General features: G+C 50.5%; 1 protein-coding gene across 7 annotated transcripts in view; it reads right to left on the minus strand.

Annotated features, from left to right (window-relative positions):
* The window catches only part of MED12 (mediator complex subunit 12), a 956599-nt gene that overhangs the window by 52044 nt on the left and 877830 nt on the right, over positions 1-26725 (minus strand). The gene's annotated exons all lie outside the window — the stretch shown is intronic.

The following is a 26725-nucleotide window of genomic DNA, read 5'->3' on the forward strand; positions in this document are numbered from 1 at the left end:
AAGCACGCTGCACCCAAAAAGATCCTGCTCAACTAGACTCTGCTCACCAAAGTCAACACACTCAAGACCATAAGGAGCATCCCCTCTGGAGCCCCCTCAGATCCTTGCCCATATCACATCTTCCACAATGCAAAAAAAGGGACCCCCTGCTACTAATATTTGTTCCTAGGACAGGTAAAATACAATAGTTCAATAAAGCAATACCTGGGCAACTACTTGGGCTCAAAGAAAGATAAGACCATAGCTCAAAGGAGATAAATATCGACTCAATGTACCACAAGTTTTTTAAAAAAAACTATCACAAGCCTAAATACTATATAAATACACAAATGATATACAATGAAAACAAAAATGACAAACAGTGAAGTCCAGACCATGGGCATATTAATACAATGCAAACACAAGGAGATGATGGACGGAGCGCAGAAACTTTTCGGAAACTCACCCCCAGTTACAGATCTGGGTTGAATACATAATCGTTCTTTCGCTCATTTCGCCACCTCAGTTTGGACCCAGCTATATGCAAATTAGTCTTGACCCTATGCCTCATGGGAACAGTCCAGCTCGAACTGCAAAGCCAGGTCTTTCCTGAACCGGAAACAAGCATCCTGGGTTTGGTTTCGGGGTAACACCCCTCTTCAGCCAGGCTAGCTTGAATCCAGTGGCAAAGTGAGCAAGAAACCACGTCTGGGCATTCCCTGCCAACTTAGGGCGAACAAAGCAAACCCAAAGACATGATGGACGGAGCGCTGAAACTTTTCGGACACCCACCCCCAGTCACAGCTGGGTCTAAACTGAGGTGGTAAAGTGAGCTAAAGAATGATGATGGATTCAACCCAGATCTGTGACTGGGGTTGGGTAACAACAAACATCTGTTATTCAGCGCCAAGATGCCTATGGCTGAACGTGCGCTTTACAAATACATGTTATGTTAACTGTACAGGTCAGGACCATCACATGGAAAAACATAACTAACATTCCAAATCATATTAACAAAATGAAATGAAAAAAAAAAACCATAAAATTTAAGCAAAGAAACACAAAAATTACTCTGGTGGCTTGTTAATTCATTCAATGATGGTTCTTCAATATATCAATATATCTACGCGCGTTTCGGCAAGCTTAGTGCCTTCATCAGGAAAGCCACATGGATGATCATGCCATGACCAAGAAACATTAGCGCAGTCAAGGCACATCGAAGACGGATCCAGCAGAAAAAAGGCATTCACCTGGGAAAGTATGATTGGTTAACTGGTCTATATGATGAGGAGACTTAGTCAAAGGTTTGGATGTATGCCACTCGACAGAGGAACACTGAAGAATAGTACGGGATCTTTTCTTAATGCGGCTAGGTATTGCTTTATTGAACAACCATATCACATCTTTCACAGAACAGCCACCTCCATCGCCCCAGAGCTTCGATGCACCATCAACTGCTCCATCGAGACCGCCACCTTCCCCGACTGGAAACACACCAAGATCAATCCCCTTCTAAAGGAGCCACCTGCCGACCCGGCAGTCCTCAAGAAGAAGGCCATCAAAGCCCAACTCTCAGAGTTCATCGAAGGGAAACATCCTTTAGATCTATCAATCCAGCTTCCGCAGCAACCAAAGCACCGAGACCACACTCCTCGCCGCCACCGATGACATCCTCGACCCAGGCTAAACCACAGCCCTCATCCTACTGGACCTCTCGGCCACCTTCAATACCGTCTCCCACCGCACCCTAATCATGAGACTCCATGATGCCGGCATCCGCGACAAGTCGCTGGACTGGATCCACTCCAGCCAAACACAGTGAGCCAGACTACCTCCGTTCCTCTCAGAACCTACAGAGATCAGCTGCGGAGTGCCCCAGGGCACCTCCCTGAGCCTCACCGTCTTCAACGTCTACATAGCCCCCCTCGCTACCATCGTCAGAAACCAAGGACTCAATATCGTTTCCAATGCTGACACCACCCAGCTGATCCTTTCCCTCACCAACAAACCCACAACTGTCAGAATTAAGTTCCACAGAGGGATGAAGGCCGTTGCCACCTGGATGAAATATAGCTCCCTCAAGCTCAACTCGGACAAGACTGAAGTACTCATCCTGGGACCCACCATTTCAGCGTGGGACAACTCCTGGTGGGCCGCCAAACTGGGACCACCCCCAACCACCACAGACCTCGCAAGTAACCTCAGGATCATGCTTGACACCTCGCTAACAATGAACCACCAGCTCAATGCCGTATCCTCATCTTGCTTCCACATGCTCTGCCTGCTTCAAAAGACATTCAGATGGATCCCCACAGAATCCAGAAAAACAGTGACCCATGGACTCAATACCAGCAGACTAGACTACGGCAACATACTCTACGCTGACATCACCCAGAAACTCCTCAGGAAACTACAGAACGTTTAAAAGACTGAAGTCAGACAGGTCTTCCACATCACCGAACACCTTTGAGAACTTCACTGGCTCCCAGTCAACAATAAAAATCAACTTGAAGCTCCTCATACAAGACTAACTGGCCCTGGCCACGGTTCCACAGATCCAAAAGACCAAAACCAGAGGAAGATCCTTCTCCCACCTCGCAGACAAGACCTGAAACACCCCGCCTCTCCACTCGCTGACCCAATTCAGGAAGGATCTCAAGACCTAGCTCTTCGAGTGAACCCCAGCGCCCAGACGGATCAGCTGCGCCCCCAACCCCCACACATCCATATAAACCCCTGATTGCTTGACTGATTGACTACAGTAAGCAACTTAGTCTTACTAATACTAGATACATGTAGTTCTACTTTCACAGTGCCTGGGAGGAATATCAAGCAAGAATAGCCTCGGACAGGGATGTGACAAAAGCAAGCATAGTAAAATAAAAAGGAGGGTTAGCATGTTTTAACATTATAGTGGACAAGGAAGATATGTGGAGGTCAAGTGGAATCGGGCACATAACTCAGTCCCTAAAAGCATCTCAAACACAGCATGTAATTTTCCAATAAAAAAACCAATACAAATGACTAAACAAAAACGATGCATGCTGTCCATATCTCAACTACATGAGCATGAATACACCCGCAGAGCACAGCTTTAACATATGGACTGCAAAATCCTGCAGGCAATTAAGGTCTTTAATATTGTTTGTACTGGTTTTGGGCCACAATATGCCGTCCAAGTCTATTGGAGAAATTAAAAGACTATTATTCAAAGTAAAACAATTAAGGCAGTACTAATGAATAATTTACTTAACCTCTGTGATGCTCTTTTTGGTGGATACTTTAACCACAGATTCCTCACCTTAAAATATTCTAGTGAAGCATTAGTATGTTTTAGAAGTTTTAATAGCAGTGATCCCACATGCCGCAAGGTTATACTGAGCAACTCTGCACTGACTATGTTACGTTTTGGAAGTGGTAACAGAGCTGCATATAAGCACCATCCCTGTGTGCCGTCAGGTTCTTGCTCGACTCTTATTGGGCTCTGGAATCAGAGCACAAAACAAGTGGAGTGTGCAGGTCTTTAATTTGGGAATTTGACATCATAAAAAGAGACCCTGCCACAGAACCGGGAGGTGAGAGGGCAGTAAGGAATGTACAGTTAAAGTATCAACCAGTAAGAGTGTTGCCGAAGGTAGGTAACTTACTCTTCTGATGGATACTTCAAATTGCAGATTCCTCACCTTCAGACTACATACTAAAGCAGGGTCTGTGGAGTGGGCTCAGACCAAGAAGTCAAGTAGAACCAAACAGGTGAAATGCCCTTGCTGTCAATGCAGTAGTGCTTCATGAACATTTTCACTGGTGTCCATGTTAAGGCCTGACAGATGTCAAGAACAGGGGTAGCAGTCTTGGCTTTGACGGAATGAGCCCTCAAGACTTCAGCAGGCTGCTTCTTAATGTCCTTTTCTGCACACGTTACCATTCTTTGAACCAGACAAAATCTGACCGTCCACCTGATGGTCTTTGGAGCTAAAGATGTAAAATCTTAAGAATCTTTTGTGGTCCAGCTGATTATTATCATCAACATTTATAGAGCGCACACCCATTGTCGAAGGAATATCCCTATGCTACACAAAGTTCCGACAAGAGAAGATGGACGCAATCAGTGAAAAGCCATCGCACCATCACAGGAACCTCTTCTAAAGAGGTAACAGCGGCCTTTTCAGTAATTTATGAAATTTAATTAGGTCAATGGTGCAGGCCGGTTCTAGAGGTTGGACCAGGCCTGCTGGTAGCCCCTACTGAAGCATCAAAAGGGGCTCTGCTGTAGGGGGAACTGCCAAACTGGTGGAGCTAAGCAGAGAGAGAGAGGGCAGTGGCCTTGCTGTCCTTTAATTTTTCAAAGGCCAAATGCACCTGTGCCCAAAGAACAAGTTACTTACCTTCGGTAACACTTTTTCTGGTGGAAACAGTATCTGCCTGTGGATTCCTCACCTTTTGAAATACCCCCGTATGCAGCATTTCACAGATACTTTTTTTCTTAGCTCTCCCGCCTTGACGAGGATGTCACAATGGAACGGCTTTGCACGCTACTCTGCGTGACATCATCAGAGCCAAAAGAAGACCTCGTTGGCATGCTGACGTCAGTTCCACCCATTTTATCTGTGCCTTCGAGGCGAATGGGTGAACCTACACTACACAAGTATACACAGTATACAAACATAGCCAAAACCAGAAATTCTTATCATTGACTTTCCTAGAGTCAAGCATCACATGATTTAAACAATAAATCACATAAATATACATTAATTATTTTTCAGGATAAGCAGGCAGGCAACGGGGAGGGGCAGTGAGGAATCCACAGGCAGCTACTGTATCCACCAGAAAAAGCATTACAAAAGGTGAGTAACAAACAAGTTACTTACCTTCGGTAACGATATATCTGTAAGAAACATAGGTTAGTTATAGATTACTTACCTCAGAATTACCCCCAGGCGTCAGACATGGATCTGGAAAGTTTTTCTTAAGCAGTACCCATACGCATCGGAATGTGGTGTCTGTCGACTCCGCGTTCGTCATCGTGGTCGCCGGGATGACATCGCAGTAGGTACATAGACACCGCCCTCGCGCGCTGACATCAGTTCTATACACGACTTTCCACGGCAGAAGCGCAGAGCCATGTAAGACACTGACCACTGGTGCACAAAACAAGGGCCCTGAAAGGATATCCTTAACCCTAGAAGTCAGTTCGCAGAACGGGGAGGATGGGTGGGGCGTTAAGGAATCTATAACTAACCTATGTTTCTCACAGATATATCGCTACCGAAGGTAAGTAACTTGTTAATCTGAAAGAGTTAGTTATAGATTTCTTACCTTAGAATAGATACCCCAGCAATACCAACCCTGGAGGTGGGCCTGCGAACCAAGTTCACACCAGAAAGTCCTGGAGAACAGAATGGCCAAATAAGCAGTCTCTCCAGACTTGGCTGTCCAGGCAGTAGTGTTTCGTAAATGTGTGCAGCGATGCCCACGTTGCGGCCTGACAGATGTCATTTAGGGGGACTCCTCGTCCCAAAGCAGTAGTAGCTGCCGTCGCCCTGGTGGAATGGGCGCGCAGCCCCACTGAAGGCTCCTTCTTAGCCAAAGAATAGCAGGCTTTAATGCACAGAACGACCCACCTGGAGGTGGACCATTTGTGCACGGCCCGACCTTTCTTAGCGCTCACGTAACCAACAAAGAGCTGGTCGTCCACTCGGAATTGTTTGGTGGGATACAAGTAGAAAGAAAGCGCACGTTTTGGGTCCAGAAGGTGGAGCCTCTCTTCCTCTTTCGAAGGATGTGGAGGCAGAAAGAAGGTGGGCAAATTGATGGTTTGGCCAATGTGGAAAGAAGTAACCACCTTGGGAAGAAAGGAAGGTCTAGTTCTAAGGACGACCTTGTCCTGATGGACAGCCAGAAAGAGAGGCTTGGAAGACAGAGCTTGCAGCTCACTCACCCTGCGTGCAGAGGCGATGGCCACTAGAAAGGCAGTTTTCTAAGTGAGAAGTCTGAGAGGACAGTTATGCAGTGGCTCAAAGGGAGCGCACATAAGATATGTCAGAACCAAGTTCAAGTCCCACTGGGGCATTACGAAGGGAACAGGAGGAAAAAGAGGAGTAATGCCCTTAAGAAATCTATTTACAACAGGGGACTTGTAAAGAGAAGGCTGATCAGGGAGCCTGAGGAAGGCTGAATTGGCCGAGAGGTAGCACTTTAGAGTGTCCAGAGCAAAGCCCTGCTGGGCCAAAGAAAGGAGGAACAAGAGAACTTCAGAAAGAGGGTCACAAAAGGGATCCACAGCCTCTACTGTGCACCATGCCACAACTTTATTCCATCTGTAGGCGTATACCGTCTTAGTGGAGGGACGCCTAGCTGCCAAGATTACATCACAGACTTCGGGAGGCAGGTCAAATGACGTCAACTGCCATTGCTCAATCTTCACGCAAGGAGGTGGAGGCTGGACAGGTTCGGGTGGAGGACCGTCCCCTGCTGCTGCGACAGAAAATCCTCCCGAAGAGGCAGTCGGATTGGAGGATCGATGGCTATGTTGAGCAGCTGGGGATACCAGACTCTTCGTGCCCAATCCGGGGCCACAAGAATGACTTGGGCCCGGTCGCGCTTGATTTTCTTCAGCACTCTGGGCAGAAGTGGTATAGGCGGAAAGGTGTATAGAAGACCGCAACTCCACTCGCAATGAAAAGCGTCGCCTAGCGAGTGCCGCCTTGGAAATTCCTACGTGCAGAATTGCTGACATTGCGCATTCTCTTAGGTGGCGCATAGATCTAACCAAGGCTCTCCCCACTGCTGAAAGAGACCTTGCACCACCTCCGAGTGAAGACAACATTTGTGATCCATCATGCACCCACGGCTGAGTTCATCCGCCCGGGCGTTCAGTGAACCTGCCAGGTGTTGAACCACCAGGGATATGCCCTGATGTTCCAGCCATGTCCATAGGCAGAGGGCCTCTTGACATAGGGTTCACGGCCCCACCCCGCCCTGTTTGTTGCAGTACCACATGGCGGTGGGGTTGTCCGTGAACACCTGCACTACTCTTCCCCGGACAGAGGGAAGGAATGCTTTGAGTGCAAGACAAATCACCCGAAGCTCCAGAAGGTTGATGTAGAGCTCGGACTCCGCCGGAGACCAGAGGCCTTTGATCTCCGCCTCTCCCATGTGGCCTTCCCATCCCAGAAGGGATGCATCTGTAACCACTGTGTGTTCTTGTTGGGGCAGTGAGAGGGATCGGTCATTGACCCAATCCTGGTCCATAAGCCACCACTGCAATTGTCGTGCAGTGCCCTCCGAGATCTGGACACAATCGGCCAGATTCCCTTGATGCTGCGCCCACTGGAACTGCAGGTCCCACTGCCGAGCCCGCATATGCCACCTGACATGATCGACCACCAGGATGCAGGAGGCCATGAGGCCCAGCAGCCTCAGGGTCATCCTGAACGAATCCCGGGATAGGAGCTGAAAGATCGGAATCATAGCCTGAACATCCCGGACTCGCTGTTCGGGAGAATAAACCTGAAACTGCGTTGTGTCCAGAACTGCTCTGATAAAGAGGAGCTTCTGAGAGGGAGTCAGGTGTGACTTCGGCATGTTGTTGGAGAACCCCAGCGAATGCAGGAGGTCGGCCGTAGTCTGGAGTTGGGAGACAACAGCCTGGGGAGAGCCCGACTTCAACAGCCAGTCGTCAAGATAGGGGAAGACTGGAACCCCTGATCTGCGCAGATGAGCTACGACCACTGCCATCACTTTCACAGAAAGAGGGGCACTGGTAAGGCCAAAGGGGAGCACAGTGAACTGAAAGTGCTTGTGGCCTACCATGAACCGTACGTAACGCTAGTGGGCCGGCAGGACGGGGATGTGAAAGTAAGCGTCCTGCAAGTCCAATGTTACCATCCAGTCTCCAGGGTCGAGGGCAGACAAGACCTGAGCGAGCGTCAACATCTTGAACTTCTCCTTCCGGAGGAAACGGTTGATAATCTTGAGATCCAAGATAGGACCCAGGCCTTTGTCCTTCTTGGGTACCAGAAAGTAGCGGGAATAGCAACCACGACCTACTTCTGGGGCAGGAACGCACTCGATGGCACCCTTGGCCAAGAGTGCCGAACGTCCTGTTGGAGAAGGGCCAGGTGATCCTCTGACATGCAATGGTACTGAGGTGGCATGGAGGGAGGTGTAGTCTCGAAGGGGAGGGAGTAGCCCCTTCAGACTATTTGCAAAACCCACCTGTCTGACTTAATGGTGCGCCAGAAGGGGAGGTGATGGCGGATCCTGCCACCCACTGGCATTTGGTGTCCCTGAAAGGTCAGACTAGGAGGGTTTGGAGGCTGCTGCAGAGGGGGCTGTTGAGGACTGGCCCGCCCGCTGGCCCTCAGAACCACGCTGATGGTTCCCACGTCCCCGGCCACGCTGGGCTGAACAGCTTGCGCCGGCCTGTGGCTCTGGGCGGGACGTAGCGGGGCATCCCTTCCGTAGCCACGAAAGGGGCGAAAGGCAGACTGCGCAAGGAGGGTGGCGGAGAGGCCCAAGTAGCTGGGCATAGCCCGAGAGTCCTTAAAGTGCTCTAGCACGTTGTCTGCCTTGTCGACGAAAAGGCAAAGGGCATGTCCATAAGGGTGGATTGGGTATAACCGGAAAAACCAGTTGAACGCAACCAGGCGTAGCGTCGAAGGGCTACTGATGTGGAAATCGTCCTGCCAAGTGCGTCGACGGTATCCAGCCCACAGCAGATGGTAAACTTCACTGCGTCTCTCCCCTTGGCAACTACACGGGAGAGTACGGCCCGGGCCTCCTCCGGGCACTGAGGTAGCACCTGCGCCACCGTGTCCCACACAGTGTAGGAGTAACGGGCCAACAGACATGTGGTGTTTACCAACTGCAGTCCCAAGCTGGAGGAAAAAAACATTTTCTTCCCAAGGTGGTCCAGCTTTTTGGATTCCCTATCCGGTGGTGCAGGCGCCTTTAGTAGTGGAGGCTTGAACCACCAAGCTCTCAGGAGTGGGGTGTTGGGAGAGGAAAAGGGGGTTGTCCGGGGAAGGCTGTGGCGTCGGGCAATCATCCTGTCCACAGGAGTCCCTTTGTTGGTCCTGGGCCACGTGCCCAAAAGGATGTCCATGAGGGCTTCATTGAACGGCAGCAGGGGCTCCGAAGAGCTCGCTGACGGTTGAAGGACCTCTGTCAGTAGGTTAGACCGGACTTTCATCGTAGGTAGCTTGAGGTGGAGAGCCTCGGCAGCCCTACGCAACACCACTGGGTTTGATGCTCCCTCCTCCATAGCCACGGTAGAAGAAGACAACATGACAAGGTCTGGTGAGGTATCCAGACCACTGGCTTCCCCCAGTTCCTCTCGCCAGTCCTGTTCGTACACCAACTGGTCGGTTAAAGGGTCCCCCAGAACCCTCCCAGTCCTCCTCACCCTCCTCTGGCTGCCAATCTGGTCTCAAAGAGCTATGGTAGAACAGAGGCAAAAAAGAACCAGCCGGCGTCGGATCCGGCATCGGTCGACGCTGGCCCAGCTCCGTGTCTACCTCGAGGAGGAAGCCGGGGTCGACGTCGGCAGGGGACACAGCCAACGCCAGTGGCGGACGTGGTGCTGATGGAGTCGGCACTGAGGAGGCGTAACAAGGTTGACCGATGCCGATCTGGATCCAGGCCTGGATCCAAGGGGACCCTGCGGCACTGTGGTCGACGATACAGACGCCGAAGGCCCAGGGCCCCCAGCCAAGTGCACGGGGCTCGAAGGCACACTGGCAGAGTCGGGCTGCCCAAAGAAGGCGTGCATCGCTTCGTAGAACTGAAGAAGCTTGGCAGGGGTCGGTCCTGGGAAGGGGGGGAGAACGCAGAGCCGCAGGAGGGGCACCACCCGCATCCCTCGAGTCGGCTGACGGACGGGGATAAGTCGAAGAGCAACTATGCTTTTTCGACTTCTTTTTGTGCTACGACTTACTTGACCCCGAGTGCGAAGACTTAAAGACAGAATGGTGTTGGCTTCGCGACTGGTCCCTCAACCACCTCCGCGACCGGGAACATGGACGCGGAGCCGACAGCCGGGCCTCAAGTAGCTTTCGGGATGGCTCCCGCAAAGACTTTGGGGCCATGGTCTGGCAGTCGGAGCACGACTTGGGGTCGTGGTCGCGCTCCAGGCAGTAGAAGCACACGTGGTGTGGATCCGTCAACGACATCAGTCGGTTACAGGAACTGAAAGCCTTAAAGCCGGGCATCGCTCGTGCACCAGGAGTAATATGGACTCAAAAAACAAAGTCAACAAAAGTCGAATAAAAAGCTCAGTCCAAAAATTACTGGGGGTACCGCTCTCTCTGGATCTGCTCTTGCTGAAAAAGAGCGAACTGACGTCAGCACGCGAGGGCATCTATGTAGCTACAGCGGCATCATCCCGGCGACCACGATGCCGACGACGAACGCAGAGTCGACCGACACCACCTTCCGAAGCGCAGGGGGTACTGCTTACTAAAAACTTTCCTGATCCAGTCTGACGCCTGGGGGTAATTCTAAGGCAAGGAATCCATAAGAACTAGTTACTTACCTTCGGTAATGATGTATGTGGTAGAGAGACAGTCTAGTCGCAGATTCCTTAACTTAGAATATCCCCAGGTGTCAGACTGGATCCGGAAAACTTTTTCCCCAGCAGTACCTCTGCACGCCGGGGAGCGGCGTCGCCCGGCTCCATCCTGACGTCGTCCACAGAAGTGATATCAATGGAGCCATATAAGACCCCCTCCCCCGGCGTGCTGACGTCAGTTTTCTACAACAAAACCTTTTCCGCACCGCAATGCATAGCCACGATAAAAACTGCAAGAGTATAGGCACAGTGTGTCAAAAAAGAGCAAAAACCTTTGAAACAACAATAAGAAATCATAAAATAGGAAACAACACCATGTTGAGAGAATACTCAACACTTGAAGGGACTGAAGGGAGCGAACAGAGTATCCGCCCCAGCAAAAGTCCCATCAAAGCGAAGAGCCATGCCCCCTCCAACCACCTAAGAGGCAACGGGAGTGGAAACTAATTGCATGACAAACGAAGGACAGTTTGCAACCACAGGATGGAACTGTATGAAAAACAGCCTGTAACCACAGGATGGAACTGTAAAGGACCACCCACAGGATGGAACTGTAAAGGACCACAAGACTGGAACAACATGACTCATGACAAGTGATCAGTGGTGAACAACCACAGTAAGTGTTCACCACACCCCACACAGTGGCCTATGAACTGGAGCATTGTCAAATAGAATCTCAACCCACCGACTGCAGCATAGATAAGGAGACCCCAAAAAGTGAAATGTGAGGGGACAGATGTCACCATGCAGAGATATACAGTCATGACTACCAGGAGAGACAGGTATGTGGATGATAGAATACACACAAGAAGACAGAGTGCTCTGTGAGAACCACATCACAGCTAAACAAAATCCCAAAGAATGGGATTACCAACAGCACGCATACGACGGAAAAGAGACGCGGGTCCATCACCAGGTAGTCAACCAGCCAACCGTAACCAGAGGTACAAACGGCGAAGGTAGACCAGCAAACACGGGGACACACAGAGTGCTCTTTTCCATAAAAGAGAGAAAGAGAGAGAGAAGGAGAGGGAGAGAAGGAGAGGGAGAGAATGAGAGAGAGAGAAGGAGAGAGAGAGAAGGAGAGAGAAGTTCGGGGCTAAAACACCTGATACTATGGCAGGAAAAACTAACAAATAAATGAAATATGAAAAACAAGGAGGAACTCAAAGGGCACGCCCTAAGCAAAGGGAAGTCGCACAATAGGTACCAATGGCACCGGTGTGAAGCATAGCAGGACACAACAGCATCAAAAACACCGAAAAGCAACAACATCCCCACTGACTGGGACGGAACCGTGGCCCCCCGTGAGACAGGCGGGGACACTGACCACTGCCCTCATGAGGGAGGAGTGAGAAATAGACAGAGGTCTGTCAGAAAAAGGGGTCAGATACAGTCTTATACAGACACTGCATAATGACAATGAGTATCCTGAAGAAGAATACTTGCACCGTAACATACACCAAAGAAAGCAACAGTGCTGTTCGTCATGAGTGGTAATGCACAACCAGTGAAACACCTGGAGCAGAACACAGAACCGTGGAATAAGAGTGACAGCCCTGAGCCACTAGGCCACAGTGAATCAGAAAACATCCGCAGAGGCCAGGCCAGGAGCGAAAGGACCTGAACCCCTCCGCATAACAAGCAAAGGGGCCGAAGTCCCTGGTAGGGAAGTGCAGTAGGAAATAGGTTACAAGGTAACACGCAGCAGAAACATAGCTGGTGCAAACTCCACTGCCCATAGGCAAAAGCCTCACAGGGCCTGAGCTTGGAGAGAAGACGCAAGCACTTCCACACACCAAGAATTGAAAGAAGAACGCAGTCAAGACGGGGCAAAAGGTACACCGCCAGCGCCCTGCGACAGCAAACATATCCTGTGTTTACACACATAGTATGTCTCCACAGAGACAGGAAAGAGCTACGGACCAACCGTAGACCTCAACACGAAACGCCCAAGAGAAAACCGCACCAACCCCGTCAGGTCTTACTAGTGGGGATGTCCTACAAAAGCAGGAAGAGCACTGACAAAAGAGAATTAGCCGAAGAAGACTCTGCAGGAGCCGTTAAAACTTCCCATGCCAGGAAGAGCCTCTACACAATAGCCAACAAGAACCTCACACAGGGTATGGCACATCCCCATAAAAGCAAGGGACACCTCTTTGAGCCGAGCTCTTAGATAGAGGCCGAAAAAGAATTGTAGAAATAGCTGGCCAGCTGCAACAAAAGAAAGACAAACCTTCAAAAAGCCACACAGTCCGTTTGGGCAATAATGTCTTGAACCCAGAGACAGAGCACCAGAAAAGGCAGTGACAATACTGCAACTAAAAGCCAAAGTCCACAACAAGGACTACTAACCATGGAACTCATGGAAACCCAGACATGAGACGCTGAACGGCCTTGTCAGCAAATCTGTCGAACAGGGTGACTCGATCAAAATGCAAATCCCTAAGACGCTCCTGGATGTTGCCATCGCATATCCCGGCTTGGTGGCGCAGAGTAACTGACTGGGCCATAGCTCGACTCACATAATCAGTGGTGTCGATGGCTGACAAAGGAAAATTGCACCATTTCCCGGCCATCACAATCATCCTTTCCAGGTCCATGAAGGACCCTGCGGAAGAGAGGGAAGGAGGTGCTCAGCCAAGTCCCAAAGGGAAGAAGTAGCCCATGCAAACACGCAAGGCATGTTCAAGGACCTAAGGCCTGCACTGGTGGACAAAAAAACATGGCGGCCACACAACTCCAACCATCGTGATTCCCAAGTGGGAGGGAGTAACAGAGGAAGGGCAGAAGGCAGCGAGACTGAAGCCGCCTGAATCACCTGCCCCTGAGCCCTAGGGTGGAGGGACAAACAGACAGGATCTCCTGGAGCCGAGCGATGTCGGTGTGCAATAGCACGATTCACAGGGTCCCCCGAAGAGGTCCTCGCCCAAGTCCCAAGAAGAGCATCGTACAACGACTCGCCAAAAGGCAACAAGGGCTCCACTTCCACTGTGCCCTGGTGGAGTAAATCCAGCAAGGGATCAGAGGGCAGTGAGACGGAGGGTGGCTGCATTTGTAAAATGTCCGTAGCCCTGCGAACCGCCCTCGCAAAAGCCGCACTAGCCACTGTGGCCATTCGAGGTGGCGACAGCAGGTCATCCGTAGGGGACGGCATGAGGCTAATTATGCCACCAAAACGTTGGGGCTCTAGAGCCTGAGGACATCCAAGGCCCAGCCAGTGCAAGGGGTCCCGCCCAGAAGGACAGCAAAACAACCCTGGAGGTGGCGAACACACAAGGGCCTCCTCATATTTGGCCTCCACATCCTCCACAAACCGATGAACGGCTGGGGATGGCACCAGTGTTGATCCGCGTCGAGGTGGCGTCAACTGAACGTCGATGAACCCCGAAGGAGCGTTGTCTGTCCAGCGTAGACCCGACCTCCCCCGAGGTGGGAACCTGTGGAGAGGAACAGAGGTGGAGAGTGCCTGCCTACCAATACCAAAAAATCATGCAGCGCAGAACGTGCAAAATGGCCGTCTCTCCTCACCTCTGGATCTAAGCAATAGTGCTTCGCAAAAGTGTGGAGGGAGGCCTAAGTTGCTGCCTTGAAGATGTCCACCACAGGGACATCTCAAGCCAAAGTTGAAGAAGACGGCTCTGTTTGAATTAGCTTAAATCCCTTCAGGAGGCTCCTTCTTGGCCAAGGTGTAGTAGATCTTGTCCACCTGGAGAGTGTTCTCTTGTGGACAGCGTTGCCCTTCATCTTGCTCACATTTCTGATGAACGGTTGGCCGTCCAACCTGAAATCCTTGGTCCTGTCCCGGTAGAAGCCAATCGCCCTCTTAGGATCAAGGTGGTGAAGTCTCTACTCCGCCTTAGAAGGGGGAGGGTAGAAAGTGGGTAAAGTGATGGATTGCCCTAGGTGGAAAGGAGTGACCACCTTAGGAAGGAAGCAGCTCTTGTACTAAGAACCATGTTATCCACATGGAATGATGTAAATGGAGGCTTGGAGCCAAGAGCTTGCAACTCGCTCACCCTCCTAGCGGAAGTGATTGCAACCAGAAATATTGTCATAAACGCTAGGAACCTTAAGGGGCAACTATGTAAAGGTTCACAGGGAGATAAGAACTGGGAAGTGCTCGGCACCTCTAGTACAGCATTTCATGGATAAAAAACATTCAGAGAAAGATGCAAAATGTATTATAGAAAAAGTCTCGAGTAAAGCAGGTCAATCAGTAAAAGTCACACGGAAGAAAACGGAAACGTATTGGCTTTAGGTGGGTGTGTAATAGTGGCTTTTTAAACATATTTACGACTTTGTTAGATGTATCGGGTACTTAAGAATTATAAGTATACGGCGGACACGCCCCTGTTTGAGTACTTTAGGAATTTGTTCTCTTTCGGTTTCTCTATACCAAAATTTGGACGACAGATTGATGAAGAGGAGTTAAATCAAGGCCTCCTCATAGATCAATTTTTGATACATCTTCTTGGTTCGTATTCTTTCAAATGTCTTTGTTTGGAAGTATTGGTTATTGTGGGCAGTAAGTTTACCATTTATACAGGGAAAAGAAATAGACAAGTATTCAAACTTGTAAGCGCAACGACTGATTTACGGTCACTGGCCTTATACACTTTTTCCTTTTTGTGTGTTGTAAGTATCTATATGCATATTATTATGAATATGTTGGTTAATTCTACAGGTAACATTTGGATAACTAGGATAGTAGGGTCTGTTACACTTTTTCTTGGGTCTTAGTGAGTCTTTTAAAATGCTGATGGGCTGTATTAGATTGCACAGTGGTGGTTGCTGTCTCATGTTAAAAAAAACATTTTCTTTTTCTCAATGTTTTTCTTTTTTCACCTGACTTATATCACTTATTTATTGTTGGAAGATATGATCTTGAGACCCCGACTGGTAAGTATTGGGGTTGAGAGAATCTGGTAGTGTGGGTCTTACTTTTTGTCAGTTTGGTTATATACTCTCAGTGAAATACGTTTTCTTTCTTTTATTAAAAATAGTTTTTTTGGTCCAATCAATAAATGTAAGCTATGTTATGAGCTCATTACAGTGACACTTTATATGTCGTTTCAGGTTCCCTGGGTGTTATGAGAGTCATGTGGGTATCTGGAAAGGTCCTGATGAAGGTGGTTTAATTCTTCTTCTTACACCACCGAAACGCGTGTCGACCGTTTGTTCAGATTAGCCTTCCCCCCTTTTTTGAGCATAAGATCCAATCTAGTCGTGGAGATCCTTTCCCCATCTGCAATCTCCCCCTTATTCAGATGCAATTTGTATGGAGTCTGTGTGGGTCTGAATGTGTTTGATTGGTTTGTGTGAAATTTATGTACTTGCGTGTTTTCCAGGGCTTTTGTTTTGTTAAGTATTTTTACACATGAAAATGTGTATTATATATATTTGATGTACTAACAGGATTGATGTTTCTTTCTGTCATGTATCTGTTTTTGGAAAAGTATTTTTTTTTTTAATTGAAAAAAAAGAGGGGAAAAAATATAAATGTTATGAAGTATATAAAGAAATGAAATAATAAAATAAATGAGAATTGAAATGTAACTGTTGAGTGTCAAGGATATGATTTAATGTGTCATTGAGCCCATTGGTGATTAAATCCTTAGTGGAATCATTAGATAGGCCATGAGGGACTGCATCTAGTACTTTTTGTCTTTTTTTTCCCCTCTTCTCCCTGGCTTGAAAGTAGAATTCTCTAGAGGGGTCCCTCATTATGCAATAAGGTTCACAGGGAGAACCCATTAAGAAAATGAGAACCAAATTTAAATCCTACTGAGGCATGATAAAGGGAGTAGGAAGAATCCTACTTGTGAGACCTTTAATGAAAGGTATAAATACGGTAGATTAAAACAACAAGAGTTGATATGGTAAACAGAGAAAAGCTAACAAGACAGACAAGTAGCCCTTAACAATAGCTACTGCACAACACCATTTAACAAACTTGGCCCACCTACCAAAATAGACAGATTTGGTGGAGGGTCTCCTGGACGATAAAATAACATGCACCACATTCGGTGGGAGAGAGAAAGAACTCAGGATGGCCCATTCAATCTCCAGGCATGAAGGTGCAGGCTCAGGAGGTGGGGGCGTAGAACTTGCCACTGTGACTGCGAGAGGAGGTCTGCTCTGAAAGGGAGACGAAGCGGAGGGTGCGATGAAAGGTAAACGAGGTCTGTGTACCACAGCCTTCGCAGCAAATCCGTGACGATCAATATGATTTGGGACTGGCCTTGGCGAATCTTTCTCAGAACTCAAGGAATCAATTTTATGGCAGGAAATGTGCAAAAAAGCTGTGAGCCCCAATCTAACTGAAACGCGTCCCCCCAACGCTCCCCGCATTGGACATTGGAGACTGCAGAACGACGGGCAGTGTGATTTCTCGTGAGTGGCAAACCGCTCCAACTGAGGAAACCCCCACATCCTGAAAATGTGAAGGACTACCTCAGGATGAAGAAGGAACTCGTGATCAGCCAAATGCAAAAGTTACTTACCTTCGGTAACGATATATCTGTATGAGACATTAGTTAGCGATAGGTTCCTTACCTTAGAATTACCCCCAGCCGTCAGACTGGATGCGTAAAGTTTTCGTCAGCAGTACCCCTGCGCTCGGAAGGTGGCGTCGAATGGCTCCGCGTCCGTTGTAGGCGTCGTGATCGCCGGGATGACGTCGCAGCAGCTAATTTGACGCAGCCTTAGCGGGCTGACGTCAGTTCTGTACACGACTTTCCACGCCAGGAACGCACAGACATGCAAGATACTGACCACTGGTGCATTGAAACTAGGGCCCAGAAAGGGATGACCTTAACCCTAGAAGTCAGTTCGCAGAACTGGGAGGATGGGTGGGGCGGTAAGGAATCTATCACTAACTAATGTCTCTTACAGATATATCGTTACCGAAGTCAAGTAACTTGTACATCTGAAAGACACGTTAGTGATAGATTCCTTACCTTAGAATAGATACCCCAGCAATACCAACCCCGGTGGTGGGTCTGCGAACGAAGATCACACCAGACAGTCACGGAGAACAGAGCGGCCAAAGAAGCGGTCTCTCCGGACTTGGCTGACAAGGTAATAATTCTTAGTAAAAGTGTGCAGTGAGGCCCACGTGGCTGCCTGACAGATTTCTTGCAGGGGGACACCACGTCCCAATGCAGTAGTAGCTGTCGCCCTGGTAGAATGGGCGCGCAACCCCACCAGAGGTTCCTTTTTAGCCAGAGAATAAACAGGCTTTTATACACAAGACAACCCAGCGGGAGATAGTCCGCTTGTGCACAGCCCGGCCTTTCTTGATGCCTACGTAGCCAACAAAGAGCTGGTCTTACACCCAGAACTGTTGTGTGCTATTGAGATAAAATGAGAGCGTAGGTTTTGAGTCCAGACGGTGGAGCCTCTCTTCCTTTCTGGAAGGGTGCGCAGGCGGAAAGTAAGTGGGCAGGGTGATAGTTTGCCCAATGTGGAATGCAGTAACAACCTTTGGCAAGAAGGAAGGATGAGTGCGGAGCACAACCTTGTCCGGATGAACAGACAGACAAGGAAGTTCACAGGAAAGAGCCTGGAGCTCACTCACGCACCTAGCGGAGGTGACGGCAACCAGGAAAGCAGTCTTTAAAGTCAGTAAACAAAGAGGACTGTTGTGAAGCGGCTCAAAGGGAGTGCACATCAAATAAGTAAGAACCAGATTCAAGTCCCACTGTGGCATTACAAACGGAATAGGAGGGAAAAGGTGAGTAATGCCTTTGAGAAATCTATTTACAACAGGGGACTTAAAAAGAGAGGGCTGATTAGGTAGCCTCAGAAAGGCTGAAATTGCAGAAAGGTAGCCCTTAAAAGTGCCCAGAGCAGAACCCTGCCGGGCTAAAGAAAGAAGGAACAAAAGGACTTCTGAAAGAAGGGCAGAAAGGGGATCCACCGTCCTCGCTGTGCACCATGCCACAAATTTGTTCCACCTGCAGGCGTATACCGATTTAGTGGATGGACACCTGGGTGCCAGAATGACATCACAGACTTCAAGAGGCAAGTCAAATTGGAATCAATTGTTGCCGCTCAATCTCCACGCAAGGAGGTGGAGGCTGGACAGGTTCGGGTGGAGGACCGTCCCCTGCTGCTGCGACAGAAGATCCTCCCGAAGAGGCAGTTTGATCGGGGGGATCCACGCTCATACTGAGTAGCTCGGTATACCAAACTCTTCGAGCCCAGTCCGGAGCCACAATAATGACTTGGGCCTGGTCGCGCTTGATCTTCTTCAGCACGCTTTGTAGAAGTGGTATAGGTGGAAAGGAGTACAATAGACTGCAACTCCACTCATGACGAAAAGCGTCGCAGAGCGAGTGCCACCTTGGAAATTCCAACGCGCAGAACTGCTGACATTGCGCGTTCTCTTCGGTGGCGAATAGATCGAACCAAGGCTCTCCCCACTGTTGAAAGAGACCTTGCGCCACCTCCGAGGGAAGACGCCATTCGTGAGCCATCATGCACCTGCGGGTGAGTTCGTCCACCCTGGCGTTCAAAGAACCCGCCAAGTGTTGAACCACCAAGGAAATGCCTTGATGTTCCTGTCATGTCCAGAGACGCAGAGCCTCCTGACATAGGGTCCACGACCCCACCCTGCCTTACTTGTTGCAGTACCACATGGTGGTGGTGGGGTCTCTGAACACCTGCACTACTTTCCCCTTGAGGCAGGGAAGGAATGCCTTCAGTGCAAGTAGGATCGCCCAGAGCTCCAGAAGGTTGATAAGGAGCCTGGACTCCGCCGGAGACCAGAGGCCTCCGATCTCCGCCTCTCCCATGTGGCTCCTCCATCCCAGGAGGGACCCATCCGTCACCACTGTGTGCTCTGGTTAGGGAAGGGAGAGGGATCTGCCGCTGACCCAATGCTGGTTCGTGAGCGACCACTGCAATTGTCATGCAGTGCCCTCAGAGATCTGGACGTAGTCGGACAGATTCACCTGATGCTGCGCCCACTGGAGCTTCAAGTCCAACTGCAGAGCCCGCATATGCCATCTGGCATGATTGATCAGCAGGATGCAGGAGGCCATGAGGCCCAGCAGCCTCAAGGTCATCCTGACCGAAACCCAGGATAAGGGCTGAAAGATCGGAATCATAGCCAGAATGTCCCAGACTCGCTGCTCGGGGGGATAGACCCGAAACTGTGCCGTGTCCAGAACCGCTCCGAAGAAGAGGAGCTTCTGAGAGGGGATCAGGTGTGACTTCGGCACATTGATGAAGAACCCCAGCAAATGCAGAAGGTCGGCCGTAGTCTGGAGGTGGGAGATGACTGCCTGGGGCGAGCCCGCCTTCAACAACCAGTCGTCGAGATAGGGGAAGACTGAAACCCCCGATCTGCGCAGATGAGCTGCGACCACGGCCATCACTTTTGTGAACACCCGAGGGGCGCTGGTAAGGCCGAAAGGGAGCAAGGTGAACTGAAAGTGCTCGTGGCCTACCGTGAACCGCAGGTAACGCCAGTGGGCCGGCAGGACGGGGATATGGAAGTAAGGGTCCTGCAAGTCCAACGCTACAATTCAGTCTTGCGGGTCTAGGGCAGACAAGAGCTGAGCAAGTGTGATCATCTTGAACTTCTCCTTCCGGAGGAAGCAATTGACGTTCCGTAGGTCTAAGATAGGACACAGGCCCTTGTACTTCTGTGGAACCAGGAAGTAGTGGGATTAACAGCCATGACCTACTTCTGGCGTCGGAACATGCTCGATGGCCCCCATGGCCAAGAGGGCCGCAACTTCCTGCTGGAGAAGTGTCAAGTGATCCCCCGACATGCAGTGGTACTGAGGTGGCATGGCTGGAGGGGTACTCTTGAAGGCGAGGGAGTAGCCCCTTCGGACTATCTGCAAAACCCACCTGTCTGAAGTGATGGTGCGCCAGTGGGGGAGGTGATGGCGAAGCCTGCCGCCCACTGGTGTATGATGGATCTGATCACCCGACTAGGAGGTTTGGAGGCAGTGGTGGCAGGGGAGGTGGTGGACTGACCCGCCCACTGGCCCTGTTACCCACCTCGGCGGGTCACACGTCCGCAGCTGCGCTCAAACTGTTGCTACGCAGGCCGGTGGCTTTGAAATAAACGTGTTTGGGTGCCCCTTCCTTGGCCAAAAAAGTAGCGAAAAGCAGACACCGAAGGAATGCACGTGGCCGAATGGCCCAAGAACTTGGTCGAGCCCACGAGTCCTTAAAGCGCTCCAAAGCACTATCCGCCTTGTCGCCAAAAAGGCGAGTGCCATCAAAAGGCATATCCATCAGAGTGTTCTGGACATCCCCTGAAAAGCCAGTTCTCAGCCAAGCGTGAGGGAGTAGCGCCACTGTCGTGGAAATCACTCTGCCCAGCGAGTCGGCGATGTGAAGACCACAACGAATCGTGAACTTGGCTGCATCTCTCCCCACAGCAATAGCTTGGGAGAGCACCGTCCGGGCCTCTTCCAGACACTGAGGCAGCACCTGCGCCACTGTATCCCCACAGAGTGGGAATAATGGCCCAAGAGGCATGCGGTGTTCACAGACTACAACCCAGAACTGGCGGAAGAGAAAATCTTCTTCCCAAACTGCTCCAGTTTCTTGGATTCCCTGTCCTGAGGTGTGGAAGGGAATGTGCTCGGGGACGCAGAGGCTTGGACAACCAAGCTCTCAGGGGTAGGGTTTTGGAAGAGGAAAATTGAGTCACCCGGGGCCAGGCGATGGCGTCGTGCCACGTTCCTATCCACAGGAGCCCCTGTGTTGGGCCTGGATCAGGTGCCCAAAAGAACATCCGAAAGTGCATCATTAAAGGGCAGCAGCGGCTCCGCAGAGGAAGCCGCCGGCCAAAGCACTTCTGTCAGGAGGTTAATCCTGACAGCCACTGTAGGGAGCTCGGGTGGAGAGCCTCTGCAGTGCTATGCAACACCACTGAATAAGTACCACCCTCCTCCGTAGCCACGGTAGAAGGAGACCGTGCGCCAGGTTCTGGCGAGTAATCCAGATCACCGGTGTCCTCCAAATCCTCTGCCCAGTCCGAGTCTAACTCGTATTGGGCTGCTAGAAGGTCTTCAGACCCCTCCCAGTCCTCCCCATCCTCCGTAACCTGCTGGGCAGGTGGGAAAGAGGGAGGAGTATGGAGAAAGGGATAAAAATTCCCTATCGGAATCGGCATCGACCAACAGCGGTTCGGCACCGTCTCCATGTCGGGGTGGAAGCCGGGGGCGACATCTGAGGCGGTGCAGTAGACGTTGATGTTGGTGAAGGTCGTACGAGGTCAACAGACATCGGCTGGGATACATGCATGAATCCATGGGGGTCTCGCGGTGCCGAGGCAGGAGCCGTTGACTACGTCGGGGCCGGAGCCACAGACAAAGAGCAAGGACCCCCAGTCAGACCCGTGGGGCCCGAAGGGACAAAGAGGCGGGTCATGGCTGACAAATTCCTGCAGCTTAGCCGGAGTCGTCGACGGACCCGGAAAGGGCCGGTAGGCCGTCGGCGACTGCGTAGGCGGCACCACCCGCACCCTGAGGCATGTCACGCGACAGGCTAGGGGAAGGCAAAGAGCGACGTCCCTTTTTCGACTTCTTGAGCTTTGTCTTACCTGACCCAGAGTGCGAAGACTTCGAACGATGGTGGCGGCTCCGCGACTGGTCCCTTTACCTCTCACAGGATCGGGACCTTGAACGGCGTGGAGCAGACTTCCGGGCCTCAAGCAACTTTCGAGACTGCTCCCGCAAAGTTTTCGGAGCCATGGCCCGGCAGTCGGGGCACGACGTGGGGTCGTTGTCGCGTCCCAAGCAGTAAAGACACTCGCGGTGCGGGTCCATCACCGACATCATGCGGGGACAAACCTCGCAAGACTTGAAACCGGGCATCCCTATACACCAGGAGTCAAAGAGTCAAAGACTCGAGGTGTAAGGCAGAACAGAAGGACTGCAAACTGGTGGTGTTGAGACCCTACCGTAAAACAAAGATACTTCTGATGCGAATTTAGGATGGGGATGTGAAAATACGCGTTCTGCAAATCGATCGACACCATCGAGTCTTCCATCTGCAGTGCAAGAAGAACCTGAGCAAGGTTAACATCTTGAATTTTTCCTGTGTGAGGTAAATATTCAAGACCCTGAGGTCTAGGCTCAGCCTCAAGTGACCTTTTTAGGAATCAAGAAGTACCTGGAGTAGTATACCTGACCCCTTTCCTGCTCCGGAACTACCTTGATTGCACCTTTTTGCAGTAATAACAGAACTCACTGCTGGAGGAGCAGAAGGTGCTCTTCCAAGCACAAACCCTGACGGGGAAGGTAAGGAGGGGGAACTCCTGGGACGGTAGGGCATACCCATTCTCTACGATGTTCAACACCCAGAGATCTGTAGTAACAGACCTCCAAAGTTGTAGAAAGTGGGACAACTGTTCTCCCACTTGAAAAGCATGCTCTAGGATGGCGAAGCTAGAGCTACTTCTCTGACGCACCAGTTGGAGGGTCAGAAGAGGAGGAGACTTTCTACTGTGCTGCACCCGCAGACCACCTCTGCGGTTTTTCCCTGTAAGATCTGTACAGGGGATTTGCCTGCTGTTGAGGAGGCTGCCGGTCCTGCCATAACCATGAAACTTGCAATATTCAAAGCCCCTGGACTGAGACTAGAAATCCAATGGCTCTATTGTCTTTAAAGGGCTGCAGCGCCAAGTACACTTTGGCCCCAAACAGGCGAAATTCGTCGAAAGGCAGATCGAACAGGGTGGCTTGGACATCAGGGGTGAACCCTGCATCCCGTAACCAAGTATGCCTACTGGTCGCCCCAGATGATCCCATCACCCTGGCAACCAAATCTGCAGTTTTCAGACCAGACTGTATGACCTGACGAGCCGCAGCTTGAGCATCCGTTAGAACCTCTGAAAATTGATCCTGAACGTCCTCCGGTAGTTTTGGGAGCACTTCCCTGGCCGAGTCCATAAGTGCATGGATGTAGAGACCCAAAAGGGATGTAGCATTTGACGATTTGAGAGCCCTACTGCCTGTAGAGAATACCTTTTTCGCAGATTGCTCCATTCATTTGAATATCCTATCTGCAGATGTAGATGGGAATGACCCTGCAGACTGCTTTGAGGAGCACAAAGCCTGGACAACCAACCTTTCTGGTGATGGATGAGTGGACAGGAAAGCAGGATCCCTCTGAGCCACCTTATCCCTTTTTGCCACAGACCTGGACACCGCTGGAGCAGTCATCTGCATCTGCCACACATCAAGGATGGGCTCAGTCAAAGCCTCGTTGAAAGGGAGTTAAGGCTCCGAGATAGAAGGGGAATGGTGCACCTCTGTCAAGATATTAGATTTCAATTCTGCTGTGGAAAGAGGCAATTACAGCAGATCCGCTGCCTTCCTGACCACAGCATGATGTCACCGCCTGCGTTGAAAGACCTTTCGGAGATGAGAGTTCCCATTCAGAAGTATCCAGGCCACTAGCCTCCCACAAACCTCTGAAATCCTGATCAGGGTCCACAAGCTCTCCTTCCTCAGCCTCCTCATGCTTTTCTTGGTACCCCTCCTTTTCCATTAACCTCTGTGCTTCTTTTCTACACTTCATCCTTTGAACAGGCGTCAGAGGTGCCAGGGCGCGTCGCTGATGACTTCGAGATCGGCGTCGAAGGGAGGTCTACCGGAAGAGTAGTCGACAGCGGTCGGGGTCAAGTCGGCGCCAGTTCAGAACCAGTCGGCGCCAGTTCAGAACCAGACGGCGCCAGGAAAGATCCATCTAGTGGCACTCGCCCCTCCAGAGATTGTATCGGCATCAAAAACCTCGGTGTCAGGAGAGGTCAACTCACTGGAGCCATCAGCATCAAAGGCATAAGAGGTGCCTGAGGGAAATGAGGTGGCAAACCTCCCACGGAGTATGCCAGCGGACCCATGGGGCCAACAGGCTCACCAGTAGGATTTGCCACTGGATCCAGTACTGCAGGCTCTGAAGCCGCTCGAGAGGCAACACATTTGTCTCCGGCTGCGGCGCCGGAGACCCTGGAGCCAGAGGTGGAGTAGTTGGCTTTGGCAACAATGGAGGCGTTGCTTCTCTTGGAACCTGTGGAGTCACCACTCTCGGAGACGGGGCCGGAGTCATCTCAGGAGAAGGAGATGGATAAACTTCATCATTCCGATGATGCCGGGGAACCGGGGACACCGACTTTGGTGTCACATCCTTCGACGATCGACGCAGAGACCCAAGACACTGCTTCTTCGACGACCTCGAAGTATGCAGAGTCGGTGACTTGGATTGGGACCTCGACCTTCTTCTACCCCTTTTTTGTTTCTTGGCTTTTGCCATGAACAATTTGGCCTCCCTCTCCTTCAGTGCCTTGGGGTTCATATGCCTGCATGACCAACACTCCCTGACGTTGTGGTCTGACAAGAGACACCATAAACAGTCTTCATGGGGGTCAGTGCTATCACATTTCCTGCATGGCTTAAATCCGGATTGCCTCTGAGTAGCCATACTGGCTGCTGCAAAGACCCGAAGACATACAACAAAGAAACTCCCAGAAACAAAGAGATCTGGAAAAAAACTTTATGCGTCGACGGCGTGGAAAAAAGGAAACAGACATCAGCATGCAAATGAGGTCTTCTTACATCTCTAATGACGTCACGCGGAGTCATGTGCGGAGCCGTTCCATGGTGTGTCCTCATCGTTCGTTGGAGAGCTACGAAGAAAAGTCTCCGTGGAATGCTGTGCATGGGGGTGATTTATAAGGAGAGGTATCCACAGGCAGATGCATCCATCAGAAAAAGCCTGTCGCTGAAGGACAGGTCCATAAGGAACTACCGGACATTAGATGAGGAGCCTGTGGAGCGAATACAGGCATGGTGCTTAGGCACCCCACCAGTGCCAAACTCTCTACCCAGGCAGTCTGCACTGTCCAGACCAGATCTAACTGAGTAACGTCCATCCAAAATAAGCCTCTGCAAGGTTAGATGGATGGGACAGCAGGCAGGATGTCCGCTAGTCTGTCCCATAAGGCACGATGTGTTAAAGTGTAAGGCGCCGCTGGTGGAGGATAACATTTGTTTGCAAATGTCTCCATGCTTTGGATTCCCTGTCATGTGGGGTAGTTGGGAAAGAACTGGGGTTCAGGATGCTGGTGGATGCCTGCCTCCCCCAAACTCTCCGCAGTAGGGTGCTGCAGAAGAAAGGTTCGATATCCAAACAGTTCTGTTCTACCTCGCCACTTGTCTATTGACTGTTGGCTAAGATCCTGGCTTGGCCCACATTCCCACCAGAATATTAGTCCGGGCTTTATCAAAGGGAGTAGAGGCACTAGGCTGGGTTGTGCTAGGCTGAGGAACTCTGTAAGCATATTGTTTTTGACCTTTTGAGTGAGCACAGTACGGTCTAGCTCCTCAGCCACTCTCTGAATCACAGTTGCAATGGCGGAGGACTCCTCAGTAGCCACAGGGCTAGCTGAACACAGACCAATGTCTGATGAAGTGTCCAGATCACTGGCATCCCAGAGTTTGTCATCTTCATACTGGTTATCATCGTTAGTCACTATCCCCAGGGTCATATTGTGGAGCATGGGTTTTTAAGTCCAATAGAACTGTTGGTGCTGTGGTCGGGGTAGGTGATGTCTGACTCAAGACGGTGGAGTGGTCATGATCTCGAAAGTGGTGTTGGGAGTGGTGCCGAGGGTGGAATCTTGGGTGGAGCAGAGGGCGGTGCAGACTACGGATCAATCATATCAATGGTGTTCGGAGGAACTACAGAGGGATCCAGTGTGGCACCAAAAATCTCATCAATAGCTATCTTTAGTTGCTGTAATGTTGCTGTTGGTTTATGAAAGTAGCTTATTGCGAAAAACTACACACATTTAGTCACTCTTCTTTTTTTATAATTCTTTTTATTGACTATCAAAAAAATGGTCATTACATACAAGAGATCATTACGAATATCTGTGTTACATTGTCGTTAGGCAGAAGTGTCATATATTATAAGAGCGGACAATACTAAGATGGTCACCTTCTACTTACATTAGGGCGTTAATGGTTCGTCAAGGGAGGGGACAAGTGGGGGCTCGCACACATTCCCACGATAATCATTCCATTTAGTCCAGAGCGCTATCCATTTTCGGGGACAGCCTCGAGCTACATACACTGTTTTCTCCCGTACCTTACACCACTCCATGTCGTCTTTCCATGCGTTGAGTGTCGGTGGGGTTGC

Source organism: Triturus cristatus, chromosome 5_2, assembly GCF_964204655.1.
Source record: "Triturus cristatus chromosome 5_2, aTriCri1.1, whole genome shotgun sequence".
In the NCBI taxonomy this organism is placed as follows: domain Eukaryota; kingdom Metazoa; phylum Chordata; class Amphibia; order Caudata; family Salamandridae; genus Triturus; species Triturus cristatus.